Source organism: Schistocerca cancellata, chromosome 2 (assembly GCF_023864275.1).
Source record: "Schistocerca cancellata isolate TAMUIC-IGC-003103 chromosome 2, iqSchCanc2.1, whole genome shotgun sequence".
In the NCBI taxonomy this organism is placed as follows: Eukaryota; Metazoa; Arthropoda; class Insecta; order Orthoptera; family Acrididae; genus Schistocerca; species Schistocerca cancellata.
Window position 1 is genome coordinate 533,649,834 of NC_064627.1, and position 25,618 is coordinate 533,675,451.

The following is a 25,618-nucleotide window of genomic DNA, read 5'->3' on the forward strand; positions in this document are numbered from 1 at the left end:
TAGCGTGTGTATGAAATACGAGGCAAAACTGCCTACCAGATGAAAGCGCACAACATTCCATAGCGTATGCCCTTCGAATTATACATCATGTCGAGATCTATAAACCAATCAAATTACGGCTCCAGCAAAGAGTATGTTGGTATTTGCGAACGACGAGTTCTTATTTATATTTAAGTGCATACCTGTCGCAGTCATTTTAACGTATCGAGCCTATAATAAACCATGCAGACATCCGTCGCTAGTGGCCGCCCAAACACCAAGCTCCATCCAAACAGCAGGACAATCTTGGGCTAGGACGAACGTCAAAACCTTGCAAGCAATATCAGTGTAGCGTATCGAGCTGTCCGTTTCGTTGCAGCAAGTCGTGGAAAAGAGTGCCCAGCACATTTCTCATTTGCATTAGACGACACTGCATGTCGATACAATACTTATTCCTGCAGTAAATAAGTGGGCCGGTGATTTTGCCCCGATCGGATATCGACGTCGACGGATGCTGTCATTAAATGATTCGCGAGTGGGAGCTTGGTCGGCTGCACTGCAGCTGGGCATTAGACGCAGACACCGGCCCAGTACGGTGCTTTGAATGCGTTTTCGAATCGACAGATGTCTTCTTTGCGCAAGCACTCGCCAAAGATGCACATGTAGTTCCAGCAGACGAGGTGGCCGAGTGGTTAAGGCGTTGGACTGCTAATCCAATGTGCTCTGCACGCGTGGGTTCGAATCCCATCCTCGTCGAAGAATTTTACGTAAAGCACGCGTTTGCGGTCACTCCTTCTCCATGCGAAACGCCACTCAGTAGTAACAACGAAGCGTGTACGTGGCAGATAGCGTGTGTATGAAATACGAGGCAAAACTGCCTACCAGATGAAAGCGCACAACATTCCATAGCGTATGCCCTTCGAATTATACATCATGTCGAGATCTATAAACCAATCAAATTACGGCTCCAGCAAAGAGTATGTTGGTATTTGCGAACGACGAGTTCTTATTTATATTTAAGTGCATACCTGTCGCAGTCATTTTAACGTATCGAGCCTATAATAAACCATCTGTAGCACAACTGTCGCCTTTCGACAGTTTGTTTTGCGTCAGGCCGCCATATACAGAACCGATTTGGCAGGGCCTACTGGAGAGACTTGACTTTGCAGACATCCGTCGCTAGTGGCCGCCCAAACACCAAGCTCCATCCAAACAGCAGGACAATCTTGGGCTAGGACGAACGTCAAAACCTTGCAAGCAATATCAGTGTAGCGTATCGAGCTGTCCGTTTCGTTGCAGCAAGTCGTGGAAAAGAGTGCCCAGCACATTTCTTATTTGCATTAGACGACACTGCATGTCGATACAATACTTATTCCTGCAGTAAATAAGTGGGCCGGTGATTTTGCCCCGATCGGATATCGACGTGGACGGATGCTGTCATTAAATGATTCGCGAGTGGGAGCTTGGTCGGCTGCACTGCAGCTGGGCATTAGACGCAGACACCGGCCCAGTACGGTGCTTTGAATGCGTTTTCGAATCGACAGATGTCTTCTTTGCGCAAGCACTCGCCAAAGATGCACATGTAGTTCCAGCAGACGAGGTGGCCGAGTGGTTAAGGCGTTGGACTGCTAATCCAATGTGCTCTGCACGCGTGGGTTCGAATCCCATCCTCGTCGAAGAATTTTACGTAAAGCACGCGTTTGCGGTCACTCCTTCTCCATGCGAAACGCCACTCAGTAGTAACAACGAAGCGTGTACGTGGCAGATAGCGTGTGTATGAAATACGAGGCAAAACTGCCTACCAGATGAAAGCGCACAACATTCCATAGCGTATGCCCTTCGAATTATACATCATGTCGAGATCTATAAACCAATCAAATTACGGCTCCAGCAAAGAGTATGTTGGTATTTGCGAACGACGAGTTCTTATTTATATTTAAGTGCATACCTGTCGCAGTCATTTTAACGTATCGAGCCTATAATAAACCATCTGTAGCACAACTGTCGCCTTTCGACAGTTTGTTTTGCATCAGGCCGCCATATACAGAACCGATTTGGCAGGGCCTACTGGAGACACTTGACTTTGCAGACATCCGTCGCTAGTGGCCGCCCAAACACCAAGCTCCATCCAAACAGCAAGACAATCTTGGGCTAGGACGAACGTCAAAACCTTGCAAGCAATATCAGTGTAGCGTATCGAGCTGTCCGTTTCGTTGCAGCAAGTCGTGGAAAAGAGTGCCCAGCACATTTCTCATTTGCATTAGACGACACTGCATGTCGATACAATACTTATTCCTGCAGTAAATAAGTGGGCCGGTGATTTTGCCCCGATCGGATATCGACGTGGACGGATGCTGTCATTAAATGATTCGCGAGTGGGAGCTTGGTCGGCTGCACTGCAGCTGGGCATTAGACGCAGACACCGGCCCAGTACGGTGCTTTGAATGCGTTTTCGAATCGACAGATGTCTTCTTTGCGCAAGCACTCGCCAAAGATGCAGATGTAGTTCCAGCAGACGAGGTGGCCGAGTGGTTAAGGCGTTGGACTGCTAATCCAATGTGCTCTGCACGCGTGGGTTCGAATCCCATCCTCGTCGAAGAATTTTACGTAAAGCACGCGTTTGCGGTCACTCCTTCTCCATGCGAAACGCCACTCAGTAGTAACAACGAAGCGTGTACGTGGCAGATAGCGTGTGTATGAAATACGAGGCAAAACTGCCTACCAGATGAAAGCGCACAACATTCCATAGCGTATGCCCTTCGAATTATACATCATGTCGAGATCTATAAACCAATCAAATTACGGCTCCAGCAAAGAGTATGTTGGTATTTGCGAACGACGAGTTCTTATTTATATTTAAGTGCATACCTGTCGCAGTCATTTTAACGTATCGAGCCTATAATAAACCATGCAGACATCCGTCGCTAGTGGCCGCCCAAACACCAAGCTCCATCCAAACAGCAGGACAATCTTGGGCTAGGACGAACGTCAAAACCTTGCAAGCAATATCAGTGTAGCGTATCGAGCTGTCCGTTTCGTTGCAGCAAGTCGTGGAAAAGAGTGCCCAGCACATTTCTCATTTGCATTAGACGACACTGCATGTCGATACAATACTTATTCCTGCAGTAAATAAGTGGGCCGGTGATTTTGCCCCGATCGGATATCGACGTCGACGGATGCTGTCATTAAATGATTCGCGAGTGGGAGCTTGGTCGGCTGCACTGCAGCTGGGCATTAGACGCAGACACCGGCCCAGTACGGTGCTTTGAATGCGTTTTCGAATCGACAGATGTCTTCTTTGCGCAAGCACTCGCCAAAGATGCACATGTAGTTCCAGCAGACGAGGTGGCCGAGTGGTTAAGGCGTTGGACTGCTAATCCAATGTGCTCTGCACGCGTGGGTTCGAATCCCATCCTCGTCGAAGAATTTTACGTAAAGCACGCGTTTGCGGTCACTCCTTCTCCATGCGAAACGCCACTCAGTAGTAACAACGAAGCGTGTACGTGGCAGATAGCGTGTGTATGAAATACGAGGCAAAACTGCCTACCAGATGAAAGCGCACAACATTCCATAGCGTATGCCCTTCGAATTATACATCATGTCGAGATCTATAAACCAATCAAATTACGGCTCCAGCAAAGAGTATGTTGGTATTTGCGAACGACGAGTTCTTATTTATATTTAAGTGCATACCTGTCGCAGTCATTTTAACGTATCGAGCCTATAATAAACCATCTGTAGCACAACTGTCGCCTTTCGACAGTTTGTTTTGCGTCAGGCCGCCATATACAGAACCGATTTGGCAGGGCCTACTGGAGAGACTTGACTTTGCAGACATCCGTCGCTAGTGGCCGCCCAAACACCAAGCTCCATCCAAACAGCAGGACAATCTTGGGCTAGGACGAACGTCAAAACCTTGCAAGCAATATCAGTGTAGCGTATCGAGCTGTCCGTTTCGTTGCAGCAAGTCGTGGAAAAGAGTGCCCAGCACATTTCTTATTTGCATTAGACGACACTGCATGTCGATACAATACTTATTCCTGCAGTAAATAAGTGGGCCGGTGATTTTGCCCCGATCGGATATCGACGTGGACGGATGCTGTCATTAAATGATTCGCGAGTGGGAGCTTGGTCGGCTGCACTGCAGCTGGGCATTAGACGCAGACACCGGCCCAGTACGGTGCTTTGAATGCGTTTTCGAATCGACAGATGTCTTCTTTGCGCAAGCACTCGCCAAAGATGCACATGTAGTTCCAGCAGACGAGGTGGCCGAGTGGTTAAGGCGTTGGACTGCTAATCCAATGTGCTCTGCACGCGTGGGTTCGAATCCCATCCTCGTCGAAGAATTTTACGTAAAGCACGCGTTTGCGGTCACTCCTTCTCCATGCGAAACGCCACTCAGTAGTAACAACGAAGCGTGTACGTGGCAGATAGCGTGTGTATGAAATACGAGGCAAAACTGCCTACCAGATGAAAGCGCACAACATTCCATAGCGTATGCCCTTCGAATTATACATCATGTCGAGATCTATAAACCAATCAAATTACGGCTCCAGCAAAGAGTATGTTGGTATTTGCGAACGACGAGTTCTTATTTATATTTAAGTGCATACCTGTCGCAGTCATTTTAACGTATCGAGCCTATAATAAACCATCTGTAGCACAACTGTCGCCTTTCGACAGTTTGTTTTGCATCAGGCCGCCATATACAGAACCGATTTGGCAGGGCCTACTGGAGACACTTGACTTTGCAGACATCCGTCGCTAGTGGCCGCCCAAACACCAAGCTCCATCCAAACAGCAAGACAATCTTGGGCTAGGACGAACGTCAAAACCTTGCAAGCAATATCAGTGTAGCGTATCGAGCTGTCCGTTTCGTTGCAGCAAGTCGTGGAAAAGAGTGCCCAGCACATTTCTCATTTGCATTAGACGACACTGCATGTCGATACAATACTTATTCCTGCAGTAAATAAGTGGGCCGGTGATTTTGCCCCGATCGGATATCGACGTGGACGGATGCTGTCATTAAATGATTCGCGAGTGGGAGCTTGGTCGGCTGCACTGCAGCTGGGCATTAGACGCAGACACCGGCCCAGTACGGTGCTTTGAATGCGTTTTCGAATCGACAGATGTCTTCTTTGCGCAAGCACTCGCCAAAGATGCAGATGTAGTTCCAGCAGACGAGGTGGCCGAGTGGTTAAGGCGTTGGACTGCTAATCCAATGTGCTCTGCACGCGTGGGTTCGAATCCCATCCTCGTCGAAGAATTTTACGTAAAGCACGCGTTTGCGGTCACTCCTTCTCCATGCGAAACGCCACTCAGTAGTAACAACGAAGCGTGTACGTGGCAGATAGCGTGGGTATGAAATACGAGGCAAAACTGCCTACCAGATGAAAGCGCACAACATTCCATAGCGTATGCCCTTCGAATTATACATCATGTCGAGATCTATAAACCAATCAAATTACGGCTCCAGCAAAGAGTATGTTGGTATTTGCGAACGACGAGTTCTTATTTATATTTAAGTGCATACCTGTCGCAGTCATTTTAACGTATCGAGCCTATAATAAACCATCTGTAGCACAACTCGTCAGGCCGCCATATACAGAACCGATTTGGCAGGGCCTACTGGAGAGACTTGACTTTGCAGACATCCGTCGCTAGTGGCCGCCCAAACACCAAGCTCCATCCAAACAGCAGGACAATCTTGGGCTAGGACGAACGTCAAAACCTTGCAAGCAATATCAGTGTAGCGTATCGAGCTGTCCGTTTCGTTGCAGCAAGTCGTGGAAAAGAGTGCCCAGCACATTTCTCATTTGCATTAGACGACACTGCATGTCGATACAATACTTATTCCTGCAGTAAATAAGTGGGCCGGTGATTTTGCCCCGATCGGATATCGACGTCGACGGATGCTGTCATTAAATGATTCGCGAGTGGGAGCTTGGTCGGCTGCACTGCAGCTGGGCATTAGACGCAGACACCGTCCCAGTACGGTGCTTTGAATGCGTTTTCGAATCGACAGATGTCTTCTTTGCGCAAGCACTCGCCAAAGATGCAGATGTAGTTCCAGCAGACGAGGTGGCCGAGTGGTTAAGGCGTTGGACTGCTAATCCAATGTGCTCTGCACGCGTGGGTTCGAATCCCGTCCTCGTCGAAGAATTTTACGTAAAGCACGCGTTTGCGGTCACTCCTTCTCCATGCGAAACGCCACTCAGTAGTAACAACGAAGCGTGTACGTGGCAGATAGCGTGTGTATGAAATACGAGGCAAAACTGCCTACCAGATGAAAGCGCACAACATTCCATAGCGTATGCCCTTCGAATTATACATCATGTCGAGATCTATAAACCAATCAAATTACGGCTCCAGCAAAGAGTATGTTGGTATTTGCGAACGACGAGTTCTTATTTATATTTAAGTGCATACCTGTCGCAGTCATTTTAACGTATCGAGCCTATAATAAACCATCTGTAGCACAACTGTCGCCTTTCGACAGTTTGTTTTGCGTCAGGCCGCCATATACAGAACCGATTTGGCAGGGCCTACTGGAGAGACTTGACTTTGCAGACATCCGTCGCTAGTGGCCGCCCAAACACCAAGCTCCATCCAAACAGCAAGACAATCTTGGGCTAGGACGAACGTCAAAACCTTGCAAGCAATATCAGTGTAGCGTATCGAGCTGTCCGTTTCGTTGCAGCAAGTCGTGGAAAAGAGTGCCCAGCACATTTCTCATTTGCATTAGACGACACTGCATGTCGATACAATACTTATTCCTGCAGTAAATAAGTGGGCCGGTGATTTTGCCCCGATCGGATATCGACGTGGACGGATGCTGTCATTAAATGATTCGCGAGTGGGAGCTTGGTCGGCTGCACTGCAGCTGGGCATTAGACGCAGACACCGGCCCAGTACGGTGCTTTGAATGCGTTTTCGAATCGACAGAAGTCTTCTTTGCGCAAGCACTCGCCAAAGATGCACATGTAGTTCCAGCAGACGAGGTGGCCGAGTGGTTAAGGCGTTGGACTGCTAATCCAATGTGCTCTGCACGCGTGGGTTCGAATCCCATCCTCGTCGAAGAATTTTACGTAAAGCACGCGTTTGCGGTCACTCCTTCTCCATGCGAAACGCCACTCAGTAGTAACAACGAAGCGTGTACGTGGCAGATAGCGTGTGTATGAAATACGAGGCAAAACTGCCTACCAGATGAAAGCGCACAACATTCCATAGCGTATGCCCTTCGAATTATACATCATGTCGAGATCTATAAACCAATCAAATTACGGCTCCAGCAAAGAGTATGTTGGTATTTGCGAACGACGAGTTCTTATTTATATTTAAGTGCATACCTGTCGCAGTCATTTTAACGTATCGAGCCTATAATAAACCATCTGTAGCACAACTGTCGCCTTTCGACAGTTTGTTTTGCGTCAGGCCGCCATATACAGAACCGATTTGGCAGGGCCTACTGGAGAGACTTGACTTTGCAGACATCCGTCGCTAGTGGCCGCCCAAACACCAAGCTCCATCCAAACAGCAAGACAATCTTGGGCTAGGACGAACGTCAAAACCTTGCAAGCAATATCAGTGTAGCGTATCGAGCTGTCCGTTTCGTTGCAGCAAGTCGTGGAAAAGAGTGCCCAGCACATTTCTCATTTGCATTAGACGACACTGCATGTCGATACAATACTTATTCCTGCAGTAAATAAGTGGGCCGGTGATTTTGCCCCGATCGGATATCGACGTGGACGGATGCTGTCATTAAATGATTCGCGAGTGGGAGCTTGGTCGGCTGCACTGCAGCTGGGCATTAGACGCAGACACCGGCCCAGTACGGTGCTTTGAATGCGTTTTCGAATCGACAGAAGTCTTCTTTGCGCAAGCACTCGCCAAAGATGCACATGTAGTTCCAGCAGACGAGGTGGCCGAGTGGTTAAGGCGTTGGACTGCTAATCCAATGTGCTCTGCACGCGTGGGTTCGAATCCCATCCTCGTCGAAGAATTTTACGTAAAGCACGCGTTTGCGGTCACTCCTTCTCCATGCGAAACGCCACTCAGTAGTAACAACGAAGCGTGTACGTGGCAGATAGCGTGTGTATGAAATACGAGGCAAAACTGCCTACCAGATGAAAGCGCACAACATTCCATAGCGTATGCCCTTCGAATTATACATCATGTCGAGATCTATAAACCAATCAAATTACGGCTCCAGCAAAGAGTATGTTGGTATTTGCGAACGACGAGTTCTTATTTATATTTAAGTGCATACCTGTCGCAGTCATTTTAACGTATCGAGCCTATAATAAACCATCTGTAGCACAACTGTCGCCTTTCGACAGTTTGTTTTGCGTCAGGCCGCCATATACAGAACCGATTTGGCAGGGCCTACTGGAGAGACTTGACTTTGCAGACATCCGTCGCTAGTGGCCGCCCAAACACCAAGCTCCATCCAAACAGCAGGACAATCTTGGGCTAGGACGAACGTCAAAACCTTGCAAGCAATATCAGTGTAGCGTATCGAGCTGTCCGTTTCGTTGCAGCAAGTCGTGGAAAAGAGTGCCCAGCACATTTCTCATTTGCATTAGACGACACTGCATGTCGATACAATACTTATTCCTGCAGTAAATAAGTGGGCCGGTGATTTTGCCCCGATCGGATATCGACGTGGACGGATGCTGTCATTAAATGATTCGCGAGTGGGAGCTTGGTCGGCTGCACTGCAGCTGGGCATTAGACGCAGACACCGGCCCAGTACGGTGCTTTGAATGCGTTTTCGAATCGACAGATGTCTTCTTTGCGCAAGCACTCGCCAAAGATGCACATGTAGTTCCAGCAGACGAGGTGGCCGAGTGGTTAAGGCGTTGGACTGCTAATCCAATGTGCTCTGCACGCGTGGGTTCGAATCCCATCCTCGTCGAAGAATTTTACGTAAAGCACGCGTTTGCGGTCACTCCTTCTCCATGCGAAACGCCACTCAGTAGTAACAACGAAGCGTGTACGTGGCAGATAGCGTGTGTATGAAATACGAGGCAAAACTGCCTACCAGATGAAAGCGCACAACATTCCATAGCGTATGCCCTTCGAATTATACATCATGTCGAGATCTATAAACCAATCAAATTACGGCTCCAGCAAAGAGTATGTTGGTATTTGCGAACGACGAGTTCTTATTTATATTTAAGTGCATACCTGTCGCAGTCATTTTAACGTATCGAGCCTATAATAAACCATGCAGACATCCGTCGCTAGTGGCCGCCCAAACACCAAGCTCCATCCAAACAGCAGGACAATCTTGGGCTAGGACGAACGTCAAAACCTTGCAAGCAATATCAGTGTAGCGTATCGAGCTGTCCGTTTCGTTGCAGCAAGTCGTGGAAAAGAGTGCCCAGCACATTTCTCATTTGCATTAGACGACACTGCATGTCGATACAATACTTATTCCTGCAGTAAATAAGTGGGCCGGTGATTTTGCCCCGATCGGATATCGACGTCGACGGATGCTGTCATTAAATGATTCGCGAGTGGGAGCTTGGTCGGCTGCACTGCAGCTGGGCATTAGACGCAGACACCGGCCCAGTACGGTGCTTTGAATGCGTTTTCGAATCGACAGATGTCTTCTTTGCGCAAGCACTCGCCAAAGATGCACATGTAGTTCCAGCAGACGAGGTGGCCGAGTGGTTAAGGCGTTGGACTGCTAATCCAATGTGCTCTGCACGCGTGGGTTCGAATCCCATCCTCGTCGAAGAATTTTACGTAAAGCACGCGTTTGCGGTCACTCCTTCTCCATGCGAAACGCCACTCAGTAGTAACAACGAAGCGTGTACGTGGCAGATAGCGTGTGTATGAAATACGAGGCAAAACTGCCTACCAGATGAAAGCGCACAACATTCCATAGCGTATGCCCTTCGAATTATACATCATGTCGAGATCTATAAACCAATCAAATTACGGCTCCAGCAAAGAGTATGTTGGTATTTGCGAACGACGAGTTCTTATTTATATTTAAGTGCATACCTGTCGCAGTCATTTTAACGTATCGAGCCTATAATAAACCATCTGTAGCACAACTGTCGCCTTTCGACAGTTTGTTTTGCGTCAGGCCGCCATATACAGAACCGATTTGGCAGGGCCTACTGGAGAGACTTGACTTTGCAGACATCCGTCGCTAGTGGCCGCCCAAACACCAAGCTCCATCCAAACAGCAGGACAATCTTGGGCTAGGACGAACGTCAAAACCTTGCAAGCAATATCAGTGTAGCGTATCGAGCTGTCCGTTTCGTTGCAGCAAGTCGTGGAAAAGAGTGCCCAGCACATTTCTTATTTGCATTAGACGACACTGCATGTCGATACAATACTTATTCCTGCAGTAAATAAGTGGGCCGGTGATTTTGCCCCGATCGGATATCGACGTGGACGGATGCTGTCATTAAATGATTCGCGAGTGGGAGCTTGGTCGGCTGCACTGCAGCTGGGCATTAGACGCAGACACCGGCCCAGTACGGTGCTTTGAATGCGTTTTCGAATCGACAGATGTCTTCTTTGCGCAAGCACTCGCCAAAGATGCACATGTAGTTCCAGCAGACGAGGTGGCCGAGTGGTTAAGGCGTTGGACTGCTAATCCAATGTGCTCTGCACGCGTGGGTTCGAATCCCATCCTCGTCGAAGAATTTTACGTAAAGCACGCGTTTGCGGTCACTCCTTCTCCATGCGAAACGCCACTCAGTAGTAACAACGAAGCGTGTACGTGGCAGATAGCGTGTGTATGAAATACGAGGCAAAACTGCCTACCAGATGAAAGCGCACAACATTCCATAGCGTATGCCCTTCGAATTATACATCATGTCGAGATCTATAAACCAATCAAATTACGGCTCCAGCAAAGAGTATGTTGGTATTTGCGAACGACGAGTTCTTATTTATATTTAAGTGCATACCTGTCGCAGTCATTTTAACGTATCGAGCCTATAATAAACCATCTGTAGCACAACTCGTCAGGCCGCCATATACAGAACCGATTTGGCAGGGCCTACTGGAGAGACTTGACTTTGCAGACATCCGTCGCTAGTGGCCGCCCAAACACCAAGCTCCATCCAAACAGCAGGACAATCTTGGGCTAGGACGAACGTCAAAACCTTGCAAGCAATATCAGTGTAGCGTATCGAGCTGTCCGTTTCGTTGCAGCAAGTCGTGGAAAAGAGTGCCCAGCACATTTCTCATTTGCATTAGACGACACTGCATGTCGATACAATACTTATTCCTGCAGTAAATAAGTGGGCCGGTGATTTTGCCCCGATCGGATATCGACGTCGACGGATGCTGTCATTAAATGATTCGCGAGTGGGAGCTTGGTCGGCTGCACTGCAGCTGGGCATTAGACGCAGACACCGTCCCAGTACGGTGCTTTGAATGCGTTTTCGAATCGACAGATGTCTTCTTTGCGCAAGCACTCGCCAAAGATGCAGATGTAGTTCCAGCAGACGAGGTGGCCGAGTGGTTAAGGCGTTGGACTGCTAATCCAATGTGCTCTGCACGCGTGGGTTCGAATCCCGTCCTCGTCGAAGAATTTTACGTAAAGCACGCGTTTGCGGTCACTCCTTCTCCATGCGAAACGCCACTCAGTAGTAACAACGAAGCGTGTACGTGGCAGATAGCGTGTGTATGAAATACGAGGCAAAACTGCCTACCAGATGAAAGCGCACAACATTCCATAGCGTATGCCCTTCGAATTATACATCATGTCGAGATCTATAAACCAATCAAATTACGGCTCCAGCAAAGAGTATGTTGGTATTTGCGAACGACGAGTTCTTATTTATATTTAAGTGCATACCTGTCGCAGTCATTTTAACGTATCGAGCCTATAATAAACCATCTGTAGCACAACTGTCGCCTTTCGACAGTTTGTTTTGCGTCAGGCCGCCATATACAGAACCGATTTGGCAGGGCCTACTGGAGAGACTTGACTTTGCAGACATCCGTCGCTAGTGGCCGCCCAAACACCAAGCTCCATCCAAACAGCAAGACAATCTTGGGCTAGGACGAACGTCAAAACCTTGCAAGCAATATCAGTGTAGCGTATCGAGCTGTCCGTTTCGTTGCAGCAAGTCGTGGAAAAGAGTGCCCAGCACATTTCTCATTTGCATTAGACGACACTGCATGTCGATACAATACTTATTCCTGCAGTAAATAAGTGGGCCGGTGATTTTGCCCCGATCGGATATCGACGTGGACGGATGCTGTCATTAAATGATTCGCGAGTGGGAGCTTGGTCGGCTGCACTGCAGCTGGGCATTAGACGCAGACACCGGCCCAGTACGGTGCTTTGAATGCGTTTTCGAATCGACAGAAGTCTTCTTTGCGCAAGCACTCGCCAAAGATGCACATGTAGTTCCAGCAGACGAGGTGGCCGAGTGGTTAAGGCGTTGGACTGCTAATCCAATGTGCTCTGCACGCGTGGGTTCGAATCCCATCCTCGTCGAAGAATTTTACGTAAAGCACGCGTTTGCGGTCACTCCTTCTCCATGCGAAACGCCACTCAGTAGTAACAACGAAGCGTGTACGTGGCAGATAGCGTGTGTATGAAATACGAGGCAAAACTGCCTACCAGATGAAAGCGCACAACATTCCATAGCGTATGCCCTTCGAATTATACATCATGTCGAGATCTATAAACCAATCAAATTACGGCTCCAGCAAAGAGTATGTTGGTATTTGCGAACGACGAGTTCTTATTTATATTTAAGTGCATACCTGTCGCAGTCATTTTAACGTATCGAGCCTATAATAAACCATCTGTAGCACAACTGTCGCCTTTCGACAGTTTGTTTTGCGTCAGGCCGCCATATACAGAACCGATTTGGCAGGGCCTACTGGAGAGACTTGACTTTGCAGACATCCGTCGCTAGTGGCCGCCCAAACACCAAGCTCCATCCAAACAGCAGGACAATCTTGGGCTAGGACGAACGTCAAAACCTTGCAAGCAATATCAGTGTAGCGTATCGAGCTGTCCGTTTCGTTGCAGCAAGTCGTGGAAAAGAGTGCCCAGCACATTTCTCATTTGCATTAGACGACACTGCATGTCGATACAATACTTATTCCTGCAGTAAATAAGTGGGCCGGTGATTTTGCCCCGATCGGATATCGACGTCGACGGATGCTGTCATTAAATGATTCGCGAGTGGGAGCTTGGTCGGCTGCACTGCAGCTGGGCATTAGACGCAGACACCGGCCCAGTACGGTGCTTTGAATGCGTTTTCGAATCGACAGATGTCTTCTTTGCGCAAGCACTCGCCAAAGATGCACATGTAGTTCCAGCAGACGAGGTGGCCGAGTGGTTAAGGCGTTGGACTGCTAATCCAATGTGCTCTGCACGCGTGGGTTCGAATCCCATCCTCTTCGAAGAATTTTACGTAAAGCACGCGTTTGCGGTCACTCCTTCTCCATGCGAAACGCCACTCAGTAGTAACAACGAAGCGTGTACGTGGCAGATAGCGTGTGTATGAAATACGAGGCAAAATTGCCTACCAGATGAAAGCGCACAACATTCCATAGCGTATGCCCTTCGAATTATACATCATGTCGAGATCTATAAACCAATCAAATTACGGCTCCAGCAAAGAGTATGTTGGTATTTGCGAACGACGAGTTCTTATTTATATTTAAGTGCATACCTGTCGCAGTCATTTTAACGTATCGAGCCTATAATAAACCATGCAGACATCCGTCGCTAGTGGCCGCCCAAACACCAAGCTCCATCCAAACAGCAGGACAATCTTGGGCTAGGACGAACGTCAAAACCTTGCAAGCAATATCAGTGTAGCGTATCGAGCTGTCCGTTTCGTTGCAGCAAGTCGTGGAAAAGAGTGCCCAGCACATTTCTCATTTGCATTAGACGACACTGCATGTCGATACAATACTTATTCCTGCAGTAAATAAGTGGGCCGGTGATTTTGCCCCGATCGGATATCGACGTCGACGGATGCTGTCATTAAATGATTCGCGAGTGGGAGCTTGGTCGGCTGCACTGCAGCTGGGCATTAGACGCAGACACCGGCCCAGTACGGTGCTTTGAATGCGTTTTCGAATCGACAGATGTCTTCTTTGCGCAAGCACTCGCCAAAGATGCACATGTAGTTCCAGCAGACGAGGTGGCCGAGTGGTTAAGGCGTTGGACTGCTAATCCAATGTGCTCTGCACGCGTGGGTTCGAATCCCATCCTCGTCGAAGAATTTTACGTAAAGCACGCGTTTGCGGTCACTCCTTCTCCATGCGAAACGCCACTCAGTAGTAACAACGAAGCGTGTACGTGGCAGATAGCGTGTGTATGAAATACGAGGCAAAACTGCCTACCAGATGAAAGCGCACAACATTCCATAGCGTATGCCCTTCGAATTATACATCATGTCGAGATCTATAAACCAATCAAATTACGGCTCCAGCAAAGAGTATGTTGGTATTTGCGAACGACGAGTTCTTATTTATATTTAAGTGCATACCTGTCGCAGTCATTTTAACGTATCGAGCCTATAATAAACCATCTGTAGCACAACTGTCGCCTTTCGACAGTTTGTTTTGCGTCAGGCCGCCATATACAGAACCGATTTGGCAGGGCCTACTGGAGAGACTTGACTTTGCAGACATCCGTCGCTAGTGGCCGCCCAAACACCAAGCTCCATCCAAACAGCAGGACAATCTTGGGCTAGGACGAACGTCAAAACCTTGCAAGCAATATCAGTGTAGCGTATCGAGCTGTCCGTTTCGTTGCAGCAAGTCGTGGAAAAGAGTGCCCAGCACATTTCTCATTTGCATTAGACGACACTGCATGTCGATACAATACTTATTCCTGCAGTAAATAAGTGGGCCGGTGATTTTGCCCCGATCGGATATCGACGTGGACGGATGCTGTCATTAAATGATTCGCGAGTGGGAGCTTGGTCGGCTGCACTGCAGCTGGGCATTAGACGCAGACACCGGCCCAGTACGGTGCTTTGAATGCGTTTTCGAATCGACAGATGTCTTCTTTGCGCAAGCACTCGCCAAAGATGCACATGTAGTTCCAGCAGACGAGGTGGCCGAGTGGTTAAGGCGTTGGACTGCTAATCCAATGTGCTCTGCACGCGTGGGTTCGAATCCCATCCTCGTCGAAGAATTTTACGTAAAGCACGCGTTTGCGGTCACTCCTTCTCCATGCGAAACGCCACTCAGTAGTAACAACGAAGCGTGTACGTGGCAGATAGCGTGTGTATGAAATACGAGGCAAAACTGCCTACCAGATGAAAGCGCACAACATTCCATAGCGTATGCCCTTCGAATTATACATCATGTCGAGATCTATAAACCAATCAAATTACGGCTCCAGCAAAGAGTATGTTGGTATTTGCGAACGACGAGTTCTTATTTATATTTAAGTGCATACCTGTCGCAGTCATTTTAACGTATCGAGCCTATAATAAACCATCTGTAGCACAACTGTCGCCTTTCGACAGTTTGTTTTGCATCAGGCCGCCATATACAGAACCGATTTGGCAGGGCCTACTGGAGACACTTGACTATGCAGACATCCGTCGCTAGTGGCCGCCCAAACACCAAGCTCCATCCAAACAGCAAGACAATCTTGGGCTAGGACGAACGTCAAAACCTTGCAAGCAATATCAGTGTAGCGTATCGAGCTGTCCGTTTCGTTGCAGCAAGTCGTGGAAAAGAGTGCCCAGCACATTTCTCATTTGCATTAGACGACACTGCATGTCGATACAATACTTATTCCTGCAGTAAATAAGTGGGCCGGTGATTTTGCCCCGATCGGATATCGACGTCGACGGATGCTGTCATTAAATGATTCGCGAGTGGGAGCTTGGTCGGCTGCACTGCAGCTGGGCATTAGACGCAGACACCGGCCCAGTACGGTGCTTTGAATGCGTTTTCGAATCGACAGATGTCTTCTTTGCGCAAGCACTCGCCAAAGATGCAGATGTAGTTCCAGCAGACGAGGTGGCCGAGTGGTTAAGGCGTTGGACTGCTAATCCAATGTGCTCTGCACGCGTGGGTTCGAATCCCATCCTCGTCGAAGAATTTTACGTAAAGCACGCGTTTGCGGTCACTCCTTCTCCATGCGAAACGCCACTCAGTAGTAACAACGAAGCGTGTACGTGGCAGATAGCGTGGGTATGAAATACGAGGCAAAACTGCCTACCAGATGAAAGCGCACAACATTCCATAGCGTATGCCCTTCGAATTATACATCATGTCGAGATCTATAAACCAATCAAATTACGGCTCCAGCAAAGAGTATGTTGGTATTTGCGAACGACGAGTTCTTATTTATATTTAAGTGCATACCTGTCGCAGTCATTTTAACGTATCGAGCCTATAATAAACCATCTGTAGCACAACTCGTCAGGCCGCCATATACAGAACCGATTTGGCAGGGCCTACTGGAGAGACTTGACTTTGCAGACATCCGTCGCTAGTGGCCGCCCAAACACCAAGCTCCATCCAAACAGCAGGACAATCTTGGGCTAGGACGAACGTCAAAACCTTGCAAGCAATATCAGTGTAGCGTATCGAGCTGTCCGTTTCGTTGCAGCAAGTCGTGGAAAAGAGTGCCCAGCACATTTCTCATTTGCATTAGACGACACTGCATGTCGATACAATACTTATTCCTGCAGTAAATAAGTGGGCCGGTGATTTTGCCCCGATCGGATATCGACGTCGACGGATGCTGTCATTAAATGATTCGCGAGTGGGAGCTTGGTCGGCTGCACTGCAGCTGGGCATTAGACGCAGACACCGTCCCAGTACGGTGCTTTGAATGCGTTTTCGAATCGACAGATGTCTTCTTTGCGCAAGCACTCGCCAAAGATGCAGATGTAGTTCCAGCAGACGAGGTGGCCGAGTGGTTAAGGCGTTGGACTGCTAATCCAATGTGCTCTGCACGCGTGGGTTCGAATCCCGTCCTCGTCGAAGAATTTTACGTAAAGCACGCGTTTGCGGTCACTCCTTCTCCATGCGAAACGCCACTCAGTAGTAACAACGAAGCGTGTACGTGGCAGATAGCGTGTGTATGAAATACGAGGCAAAACTGCCTACCAGATGAAAGCGCACAACATTCCATAGCGTATGCCCTTCGAATTATACATCATGTCGAGATCTATAAACCAATCAAATTACGGCTCCAGCAAAGAGTATGTTGGTATTTGCGAACGACGAGTTCTTATTTATATTTAAGTGCATACCTGTCGCAGTCATTTTAACGTATCAAACCTATAATAAACCATCTGTAGCACAACTGTCGCCTTTCGACAGTTTGTTTTGCATCAGGCCGCCATATACAGAACCGATTTGGCAGGGCCTACTGGAGACACTTGACTTTGCAGACATCCGTCGCTAGTGGCCGCCCAAACACCAAGCTCCATCCAAACAGCAAGACAATCTTGGGCTAGGACGAACGTCAAAACCTTGCAAGCAATATCAGTGTAGCGTATCGAGCTGTCCGTTTCGTTGCAGCAAGTCGTGGAAAAGAGTGCCCAGCACATTTCTCATTTGCATTAGACGACACTGCATGTCGATACAATACTTATTCCTGCAGTAAATAAGTGGGCCGGTGATTTTGCCCCGATCGGATATCGACGTCGACGGATGCTGTCATTAAATGATTCGCGAGTGGGAGCTTGGTCGGCTGCACTGCAGCTGGGCATTAGACGCAGACACCGGCCCAGTACGGTGCTTTGAATGCGTTTTCGAATCGACAGATGTCTTCTTTGCGCAAGCACTCGCCAAAGATGCAGATGTAGTTCCAGCAGACGAGGTGGCCGAGTGGTTAAGGCGTTGGACTGCTAATCCAATGTGCTCTGCACGCGTGGGTTCGAATCCCATCCTCGTCGAAGAATTTTACGTAAAGCACGCGTTTGCGGTCACTCCTTCTCCATGCGAAACGCCACTCAGTAGTAACAACGAAGCGTGTACGTGGCAGATAGCGTGGGTATGAAATACGAGGCAAAACTGCCTACCAGATGAAAGCGCACAACATTCCATAGCGTATGCCCTTCGAATAATACATCATGTCGAGATCTATAAACCAATCAAATTACGGCTCCAGCAAAGAGTATGTTGGTATTTGCGAACGACGAGTTCTTATTTATATTTAAGTGCATACCTGTCGCAGTCATTTTAACGTATCGAGCCTATAATAAACCATCTGTAGCACAACTCGTCAGGCCGCCATATACAGAACCGATTTGGCAGGGCCTACTGGAGAGACTTGACTTTGCAGACATCCGTCGCTAGTGGCCGCCCAAACACCAAGCTCCATCCAAACAGCAGGACAATCTTGGGCTAGGACGAACGTCAAAACCTTGCAAGCAATATCAGTGTAGCGTATCGAGCTGTCCGTTTCGTTGCAGCAAGTCGTGGAAAAGAGTGCCCAGCACATTTCTCATTTGCATTAGACGACACTGCATGTCGATACAATACTTATTCCTGCAGTAAATAAGTGGGCCGGTGATTTTGCCCCGATCGGATATCGACGTCGACGGATGCTGTCATTAAATGATTCGCGAGTGGGAGCTTGGTCGGCTGCACTGCAGCTGGGCATTAGACGCAGACACCGTCCCAGTACGGTGCTTTGAATGCGTTTTCGAATCGACAGATGTCTTCTTTGCGCAAGCACTCGCCAAAGATGCAGATGTAGTTCCAGCAGACGAGGTGGCCGAGTGGTTAAGGCGTTGGACTGCTAATCCAATGTGCTCTGCACGCGTGGGTTCGAATCCCGTCCTCGTCGAAGAATTTTACGTAAAGCACGCGTTTGCGGTCACTCCTTCTCCATGCGAAACGCCACTCAGTAGTAACAACGAAGCGTGTACGTGGCAGATAGCGTGTGTATGAAATACGAGGCAAAACTGCCTACCAGATGAAAGCGCACAACATTCCATAGCGTATGCCCTTCGAATTATACATCATGTCGAGATCTATAAACCAATCAAATTACGGCTCCAGCAAAGAGTATGTTGGTATTTGCGAACGACGAGTTCTTATTTATATTTAAGTGCATACCTGTCGCAGTCATTTTAACGTATCGAGCCTATAATAAACCATCTGTAGCACAACTGTCGCCTTTCGACAGTTTGTTTTGCGTCAGGCCGCCATATACAGAACCGATTTGGCAGGGCCTACTGGAGAGACTTGACTTTGCAGACATCCGTCGCTAGTGGCCGCCCAAACACCAAGCTCCATCCAAACAGCAAGACAATCTTGGGCTAGGACGAACGTCAAAACCTTGCAAGCAATATCAGTGTAGCGTATCGAGCTGTCCGTTTCGTTGCAGCAAGTCGTGGAAAAGAGTGCCCAGCACATTTCTCATTTGCATTAGACGACACTGCATGTCGATACAATACTTATTCCTGCAGTAAATAAGTGGGCCGGTGATTTTGCCCCGATCGGATATCGACGTGGACGGATGCTGTCATTAAATGATTCGCGAGTGGGAGCTTGGTCGGCTGCACTGCAGCTGGGCATTAGACGCAGACACCGGCCCAGTACGGTGCTTTGAATGCGTTTTCGAATCGACAGAAGTCTTCTTTGCGCAAGCACTCGCCAAAGATGCACATGTAGTTCCAGCAGACGAGGTGGCCGAGTGGTTAAGGCGTTGGACTGCTAATCCAATGTGCTCTGCACGCGTGGGTTCGAATCCCATCCTCGTCGGAGAATTTTACGTAAAGCACGCGTTTGCGGTCACTCCTTCTCCATGCGAAACGCCACTCAGTAGTAACAACGAAGCGTGTACGTGGCAGATAGCGTGGGTATGAAATACGAGGCAAAACTGCCTACCAGATGAAAGCGCACAACATTCCATAGCGTATGCCCTTCGAATTATACATCATGTCGAGATCTATAAACCAATCAAATTACGGCTCCAGCAAAGAGTATGTTGGTATTTGCGAACGACGAGTTCTTATTTATATTTAAGTGCATACCTGTCGCAGTCATTTTAACGTATCGAGCCTATAATAAACCATCTGTAGCACAACTCGTCAGGCCGCCATATACAGAACCGATTTGGCAGGGCCTACTGGAGAGACTTGACTTTGCAGACATCCGTCGCTAGTGGCCGCCCAAACACCAAGCTCCATCCAAACAGCAGGACAATCTTGGGCTAGGACGAACGTCAAAACCTTGCAAGCAATATCAGTGTAGCGTATCGAGCTGTCCGTTTCGTTGCAGCAAGTCGTGGAAAAGAGTGCCCAGCACATTTCTCATTTGCATTAGACGACACTGCATGTCGATACAATACTTATTCCTGCAGTAAATAAGTGGGCCGGTGATTTTGCCCCGATCGGATATCGACGTCGACGGATGCTGTCATTAAATGATTCGCGAGTGGGAGCTTGGTCGGCTGCACTGCAGCTGGGCATTAGACGCAGACACCGTCCCAGTACGGTGCTTTGAATGCGTTTTCGAATCGACAGATGTCTTCTTTGCGCAAGCACTCGCCAAAGAGGCAGATGTAGTTCCAGCAGACGAGGTGGCCGAGTGGTTAAGGCGTTGGACTGCTAATCCAATGTGCTCTGCACGCGTGGGTTCGAATCCCGTCCTCGTCGAAGAATTTTACGTAAAGCACGCGTTTGCGGTCACTCCTTCTCCATGCGAAACGCCACTCAGTAGTAACAACGAAGCGTGTACGTGGCAGATAGCGTGTGTATGAAATACGAGGCAAAACTGCCTACCAGATGAAAGCGCACAACATTCCATAGCGTATGCCCTTCGAATTATACATCATGTCGAGATCTATAAACCAATCAAATTACGGCTCCAGCAAAGAGTATGTTGGTATTTGCGAACGACGAGTTCTTATTTATATTTAAGTGCATACCTGTCGCAGTCATTTTAACGTATCGAGCCTATAATAAACCATCTGTAGCACAACTGTCGCCTTTCGACAGTTTGTTTTGCGTCAGGCCGCCATATACAGAACCGATTTGGCAGGGCCTACTGGAGACACTTGACTTTGCAGACATCCGTCGCTAGTGGCCGCCCAAACACCAAGCTCCATCCAAACAGCAAGACAATCTTGGGCTAGGACGAACGTCAAAACCTTGCAAGCAATATCAGTGTAGCGTATCGAGCTGTCCGTTTCGTTGCAGCAAGTCGTGGAAAAGAGTGCCCAGCACATTTCTCATTTGCATTAGACGACACTGCATGTCGATACAATACTTATTCCTGCAGTAAATAAGTGGGCCGGTGATTTTGCCCCGATCGGATATCGACGTGGACGGATGCTGTCATTAAATGATTCGCGAGTGGGAGCTTGGTCGGCTGCACTGCAGCTGGGCATTAGACGCAGACACCGGCCCAGTACGGTGCTTTGAATGCGTTTTCGAATCGACAGAAGTCTTCTTTGCGCAAGCACTCGCCAAAGATGCACATGTAGTTCCAGCAGACGAGGTGGCCGAGTGGTTAAGGCGTTGGACTGCTAATCCAATGTGCTCTGCACGCGTGGGTTCGAATCCCATCCTCGTCGAAGAATTTTACGTAAAGCACGCGTTTGCGGTCACTCCTTCTCCATGCGAAACGCCACTCAGTAGTAACAACGAAGCGTGTACGTGGCAGATAGCGTGTGTATGAAATACGAGGCAAAACTGCCTACCAGATGAAAGCGCACAACATTCCATAGCGTATGCCCTTCGAATTATACATCATGTCGAGATCTATAAACCAATCAAATTACGGCTCCAGCAAAGAGTATGTTGGTATTTGCGAACGACGAGTTCTTATTTATATTTAAGTGCATACCTGTCGCAGTCATTTTAACGTATCGAGCCTATAATAAACCATCTGTAGCACAACTGTCGCCTTTCGACAGTTTGTTTTGCGTCAGGCCGCCATATACAGAACCGATTTGGCAGGGCCTACTGGAGAGACTTGACTTTGCAGACATCCGTCGCTAGTGGCCGCCCAAACACCAAGCTCCATCCAAACAGCAGGACAATCTTGGGCTAGGACGAACGTCAAAACCTTGCAAGCAATATCAGTGTAGCGTATCGAGCTGTCCGTTTCGTTGCAGCAAGTCGTGGAAAAGAGTGCCCAGCACATTTCTCATTTGCATTAGACGACACTGCATGTCGATACAATACTTATTCCTGCAGTAAATAAGTGGGCCGGTGATTTTGCCCCGATCGGATATCGACGTCGACGGATGCTGTCATTAAATGATTCGCGAGTGGGAGCTTGGTCGGCTGCACTGCAGCTGGGCATTAGACGCAGACACCGGCCCAGTACGGTGCTTTGAATGCGTTTTCGAATCGACAGATGTCTTCTTTGCGCAAGCACTCGCCAAAGATGCAGATGTAGTTCCAGCAGACGAGGTGGCCGAGTGGTTAAGGCGTTGGACTGCTAATCCAATGTGCTCTGCACGCGTGGGTTCGAATCCCATCCTCGTCGAAGAATTTTACGTAAAGCACGCGTTTGCGGTCACTCCTTCTCCATGCGAAACGCCACTCAGTAGTAACAACGAAGCGTGTACGTGGCAGATAGCGTGGGTATGAAATACGAGGCAAAACTGCCTACCAGATGAAAGCGCACAACATTCCATAGCGTATGCCCTTCGAATTATACATCATGTCGAGATCTATAAACCAATCAAATTACGGCTCCAGCAAAGAGTATGTTGGTATTTGCGAACGACGAGTTCTTATTTATATTTAAGTGCATACCTGTCGCAGTCATTTTAACGTATCGAGCCTATAATAAACCATCTGTAGCACAACTCGTCAGGCCGCCATATACAGAACCGATTTGGCAGGGCCTACTGGAGAGACTTGACTTTGCAGACATCCGTCGCTAGTGGCCGCCCAAACACCAAGCTCCATCCAAACAGCAGGACAATCTTGGGCTAGGACGAACGTCAAAACCTTGCAAGCAATATCAGTGTAGCGTATCGAGCTGTCCGTTTCGTTGCAGCAAGTCGTGGAAAAGAGTGCCCAGCACATTTCTCATTTGCATTAGACGACACTGCATGTCGATACAATACTTATTCCTGCAGTAAATAAGTGGGCCGGTGATTTTGCCCCGATCGGATATCGACGTCGACGGATGCTGTCATTAAATGATTCGCGAGTGGGAGCTTGGTCGGCTGCACTGCAGCTGGGCATTAGACGCAGACACCGTCCCAGTACGGTGCTTTGAATGCGTTTTCGAATCGACAGATGTCTTCTTTGCGCAAGCACTCGCCAAAGATGCAGATGTAGTTCCAGCAGACGAGGTGGCCGAGTGGTTAAGGCGTTGGACTGCTAATCCAATGTGCTCTGCACGCGTGGGTTCGAATCCCGTCCTCGTCGAAGAATTTTACGTAAAGCACGCGTTTGCGGTCACTCCTTCTCCATGCGAAACGCCACTCAGTAGTAACAACGAAGCGTGTACGTGGCAGATAGCGTGTGTATGAAATACGAGGCAAAACTGCCTACCAGATGAAAGCGCACAACATTCCATAGCGTATGCCCTTCGAATTATACATCATGTCGAGATCTATAAACCAATCAAATTACGGCTCCAGCAAAGAGTATGTTGGTATTTGCGAACGACGAGTTCTTATTTATATTTAAGTGCATACCTGTCGCAGTCATTTTAACGTATCAAACCTATAATAAACCATCTGTAGCACAACTGTCGCCTTTCGACAGTTTGTTTTGCATCAGGCCGCCATATACAGAACCGATTTGGCAGGGCCTACTGGAGACACTTGACTTTGCAGACATCCGTCGCTAGTGGCCGCCCAAACACCAAGCTCCATCCAAACAGCAAGACAATCTTGGGCTAGGACGAACGTCAAAACCTTGCAAGCAATATCAGTGTAGCGTATCGAGCTGTCCGTTTCGTTGCAGCAAGTCGTGGAAAAGAGTGCCCAGCACATTTCTCATTTGCATTAGACGACACTGCATGTCGATACAATACTTATTCCTGCAGTAAATAAGTGGGCCGGTGATTTTGCCCCGATCGGATATCGACGTCGACGGATGCTGTCATTAAATGATTCGCGAGTGGGAGCTTGGTCGGCTGCACTGCAGCTGGGCATTAGACGCAGACACCGGCCCAGTACGGTGCTTTGAATGCGTTTTCGAATCGACAGATGTCTTCTTTGCGCAAGCACTCGCCAAAGATGCAGATGTAGTTCCAGCAGACGAGGTGGCCGAGTGGTTAAGGCGTTGGACTGCTAATCCAATGTGCTCTGCACGCGTGGGTTCGAATCCCATCCTCGTCGAAGAATTTTACGTAAAGCACGCGTTTGCGGTCACTCCTTCTCCATGCGAAACGCCACTCAGTAGTAACAACGAAGCGTGTACGTGGCAGATAGCGTGGGTATGAAATACGAGGCAAAACTGCCTACCAGATGAAAGCGCACAACATTCCATAGCGTATGCCCTTCGAATAATACATCATGTCGAGATCTATAAACCAATCAAATTACGGCTCCAGCAAAGAGTATGTTGGTATTTGCGAACGACGAGTTCTTATTTATATTTAAGTGCATACCTGTCGCAGTCATTTTAACGTATCGAGCCTATAATAAACCATCTGTAGCACAACTCGTCAGGCCGCCATATACAGAACCGATTTGGCAGGGCCTACTGGAGAGACTTGACTTTGCAGACATCCGTCGCTAGTGGCCGCCCAAACACCAAGCTCCATCCAAACAGCAGGACAATCTTGGGCTAGGACGAACGTCAAAACCTTGCAAGCAATATCAGTGTAGCGTATCGAGCTGTCCGTTTCGTTGCAGCAAGTCGTGGAAAAGAGTGCCCAGCACATTTCTCATTTGCATTAGACGACACTGCATGTCGATACAATACTTATTCCTGCAGTAAATAAGTGGGCCGGTGATTTTGCCCCGATCGGATATCGACGTCGACGGATGCTGTCATTAAATGATTCGCGAGTGGGAGCTTGGTCGGCTGCACTGCAGCTGGGCATTAGACGCAGACACCGTCCCAGTACGGTGCTTTGAATGCGTTTTCGAATCGACAGATGTCTTCTTTGCGCAAGCACTCGCCAAAGATGCAGATGTAGTTCCAGCAGACGAGGTGGCCGAGTGGTTAAGGCGTTGGACTGCTAATCCAATGTGCTCTGCACGCGTGGGTTCGAATCCCGTCCTCGTCGAAGAATTTTACGTAAAGCACGCGTTTGCGGTCACTCCTTCTCCATGCGAAACGCCACTCAGTAGTAACAACGAAGCGTGTACGTGGCAGATAGCGTGTGTATGAAATACGAGGCAAAACTGCCTACCAGATGAAAGCGCACAACATTCCATAGCGTATGCCCTTCGAATTATACATCATGTCGAGATCTATAAACCAATCAAATTACGGCTCCAGCAAAGAGTATGTTGGTATTTGCGAACGACGAGTTCTTATTTATATTTAAGTGCATACCTGTCGCAGTCATTTTAACGTATCGAGCCTATAATAAACCATCTGTAGCACAACTGTCGCCTTTCGACAGTTTGTTTTGCGTCAGGCCGCCATATACAGAACCGATTTGGCAGGGCCTACTGGAGAGACTTGACTTTGCAGACATCCGTCGCTAGTGGCCGCCCAAACACCAAGCTCCATCCAAACAGCAAGACAATCTTGGGCTAGGACGAACGTCAAAACCT

General features: G+C 48.5%; 28 non-coding genes across 28 annotated transcripts; all 28 read left to right on the forward strand.

The window, feature by feature from the left end:
- The first annotated feature begins 653 nt into the window (after positions 1-653).
- Trnas-gcu (transfer RNA serine (anticodon GCU)) lies at positions 654-735 on the forward strand. Its single transcript has one exon. It is a non-coding gene; the product is annotated as a tRNA-Ser (tRNA).
- An 838-nt stretch (positions 736-1,573) lies between these two features.
- Positions 1,574-1,655, forward strand: Trnas-gcu (transfer RNA serine (anticodon GCU)). The gene has a single exon. It is a non-coding gene; the product is annotated as a tRNA-Ser (tRNA).
- An 838-nt stretch (positions 1,656-2,493) lies between these two features.
- Positions 2,494-2,575, forward strand: Trnas-gcu (transfer RNA serine (anticodon GCU)). Its single transcript has one exon. It is a non-coding gene; the product is annotated as a tRNA-Ser (tRNA).
- A 743-nt stretch (positions 2,576-3,318) lies between these two features.
- On the forward strand, positions 3,319-3,400 carry Trnas-gcu (transfer RNA serine (anticodon GCU)). The gene has a single exon. It is a non-coding gene; the product is annotated as a tRNA-Ser (tRNA).
- Positions 3,401-4,238: 838 nt separating this feature from the next.
- Trnas-gcu (transfer RNA serine (anticodon GCU)) lies at positions 4,239-4,320 on the forward strand. Its single transcript has one exon. It is a non-coding gene; the product is annotated as a tRNA-Ser (tRNA).
- An 838-nt stretch (positions 4,321-5,158) lies between these two features.
- Trnas-gcu (transfer RNA serine (anticodon GCU)) lies at positions 5,159-5,240 on the forward strand. The gene has a single exon. It is a non-coding gene; the product is annotated as a tRNA-Ser (tRNA).
- An 814-nt stretch (positions 5,241-6,054) lies between these two features.
- Trnas-gcu (transfer RNA serine (anticodon GCU)) lies at positions 6,055-6,136 on the forward strand. The gene has a single exon. It is a non-coding gene; the product is annotated as a tRNA-Ser (tRNA).
- An 838-nt stretch (positions 6,137-6,974) lies between these two features.
- On the forward strand, positions 6,975-7,056 carry Trnas-gcu (transfer RNA serine (anticodon GCU)). Its single transcript has one exon. It is a non-coding gene; the product is annotated as a tRNA-Ser (tRNA).
- An 838-nt stretch (positions 7,057-7,894) lies between these two features.
- Positions 7,895-7,976, forward strand: Trnas-gcu (transfer RNA serine (anticodon GCU)). Its single transcript has one exon. It is a non-coding gene; the product is annotated as a tRNA-Ser (tRNA).
- An 838-nt stretch (positions 7,977-8,814) lies between these two features.
- On the forward strand, positions 8,815-8,896 carry Trnas-gcu (transfer RNA serine (anticodon GCU)). Its single transcript has one exon. It is a non-coding gene; the product is annotated as a tRNA-Ser (tRNA).
- Positions 8,897-9,639: 743 nt separating this feature from the next.
- Trnas-gcu (transfer RNA serine (anticodon GCU)) lies at positions 9,640-9,721 on the forward strand. The gene has a single exon. It is a non-coding gene; the product is annotated as a tRNA-Ser (tRNA).
- An 838-nt stretch (positions 9,722-10,559) lies between these two features.
- Trnas-gcu (transfer RNA serine (anticodon GCU)) lies at positions 10,560-10,641 on the forward strand. Its single transcript has one exon. It is a non-coding gene; the product is annotated as a tRNA-Ser (tRNA).
- Positions 10,642-11,455: 814 nt separating this feature from the next.
- Trnas-gcu (transfer RNA serine (anticodon GCU)) lies at positions 11,456-11,537 on the forward strand. Its single transcript has one exon. It is a non-coding gene; the product is annotated as a tRNA-Ser (tRNA).
- An 838-nt stretch (positions 11,538-12,375) lies between these two features.
- Positions 12,376-12,457, forward strand: Trnas-gcu (transfer RNA serine (anticodon GCU)). The gene has a single exon. It is a non-coding gene; the product is annotated as a tRNA-Ser (tRNA).
- An 838-nt stretch (positions 12,458-13,295) lies between these two features.
- Trnas-gcu (transfer RNA serine (anticodon GCU)) lies at positions 13,296-13,377 on the forward strand. Its single transcript has one exon. It is a non-coding gene; the product is annotated as a tRNA-Ser (tRNA).
- A 743-nt stretch (positions 13,378-14,120) lies between these two features.
- Positions 14,121-14,202, forward strand: Trnas-gcu (transfer RNA serine (anticodon GCU)). The gene has a single exon. It is a non-coding gene; the product is annotated as a tRNA-Ser (tRNA).
- An 838-nt stretch (positions 14,203-15,040) lies between these two features.
- On the forward strand, positions 15,041-15,122 carry Trnas-gcu (transfer RNA serine (anticodon GCU)). The gene has a single exon. It is a non-coding gene; the product is annotated as a tRNA-Ser (tRNA).
- Positions 15,123-15,960: 838 nt separating this feature from the next.
- Positions 15,961-16,042, forward strand: Trnas-gcu (transfer RNA serine (anticodon GCU)). Its single transcript has one exon. It is a non-coding gene; the product is annotated as a tRNA-Ser (tRNA).
- Positions 16,043-16,856: 814 nt separating this feature from the next.
- On the forward strand, positions 16,857-16,938 carry Trnas-gcu (transfer RNA serine (anticodon GCU)). Its single transcript has one exon. It is a non-coding gene; the product is annotated as a tRNA-Ser (tRNA).
- Positions 16,939-17,776: 838 nt separating this feature from the next.
- Positions 17,777-17,858, forward strand: Trnas-gcu (transfer RNA serine (anticodon GCU)). The gene has a single exon. It is a non-coding gene; the product is annotated as a tRNA-Ser (tRNA).
- Positions 17,859-18,672: 814 nt separating this feature from the next.
- On the forward strand, positions 18,673-18,754 carry Trnas-gcu (transfer RNA serine (anticodon GCU)). Its single transcript has one exon. It is a non-coding gene; the product is annotated as a tRNA-Ser (tRNA).
- An 838-nt stretch (positions 18,755-19,592) lies between these two features.
- On the forward strand, positions 19,593-19,674 carry Trnas-gcu (transfer RNA serine (anticodon GCU)). Its single transcript has one exon. It is a non-coding gene; the product is annotated as a tRNA-Ser (tRNA).
- An 814-nt stretch (positions 19,675-20,488) lies between these two features.
- Trnas-gcu (transfer RNA serine (anticodon GCU)) lies at positions 20,489-20,570 on the forward strand. Its single transcript has one exon. It is a non-coding gene; the product is annotated as a tRNA-Ser (tRNA).
- An 838-nt stretch (positions 20,571-21,408) lies between these two features.
- Trnas-gcu (transfer RNA serine (anticodon GCU)) lies at positions 21,409-21,490 on the forward strand. The gene has a single exon. It is a non-coding gene; the product is annotated as a tRNA-Ser (tRNA).
- An 838-nt stretch (positions 21,491-22,328) lies between these two features.
- Positions 22,329-22,410, forward strand: Trnas-gcu (transfer RNA serine (anticodon GCU)). The gene has a single exon. It is a non-coding gene; the product is annotated as a tRNA-Ser (tRNA).
- Positions 22,411-23,224: 814 nt separating this feature from the next.
- On the forward strand, positions 23,225-23,306 carry Trnas-gcu (transfer RNA serine (anticodon GCU)). The gene has a single exon. It is a non-coding gene; the product is annotated as a tRNA-Ser (tRNA).
- An 838-nt stretch (positions 23,307-24,144) lies between these two features.
- Trnas-gcu (transfer RNA serine (anticodon GCU)) lies at positions 24,145-24,226 on the forward strand. Its single transcript has one exon. It is a non-coding gene; the product is annotated as a tRNA-Ser (tRNA).
- Positions 24,227-25,040: 814 nt separating this feature from the next.
- Positions 25,041-25,122, forward strand: Trnas-gcu (transfer RNA serine (anticodon GCU)). The gene has a single exon. It is a non-coding gene; the product is annotated as a tRNA-Ser (tRNA).
- Positions 25,123-25,618: the final 496 nt, after the last annotated feature.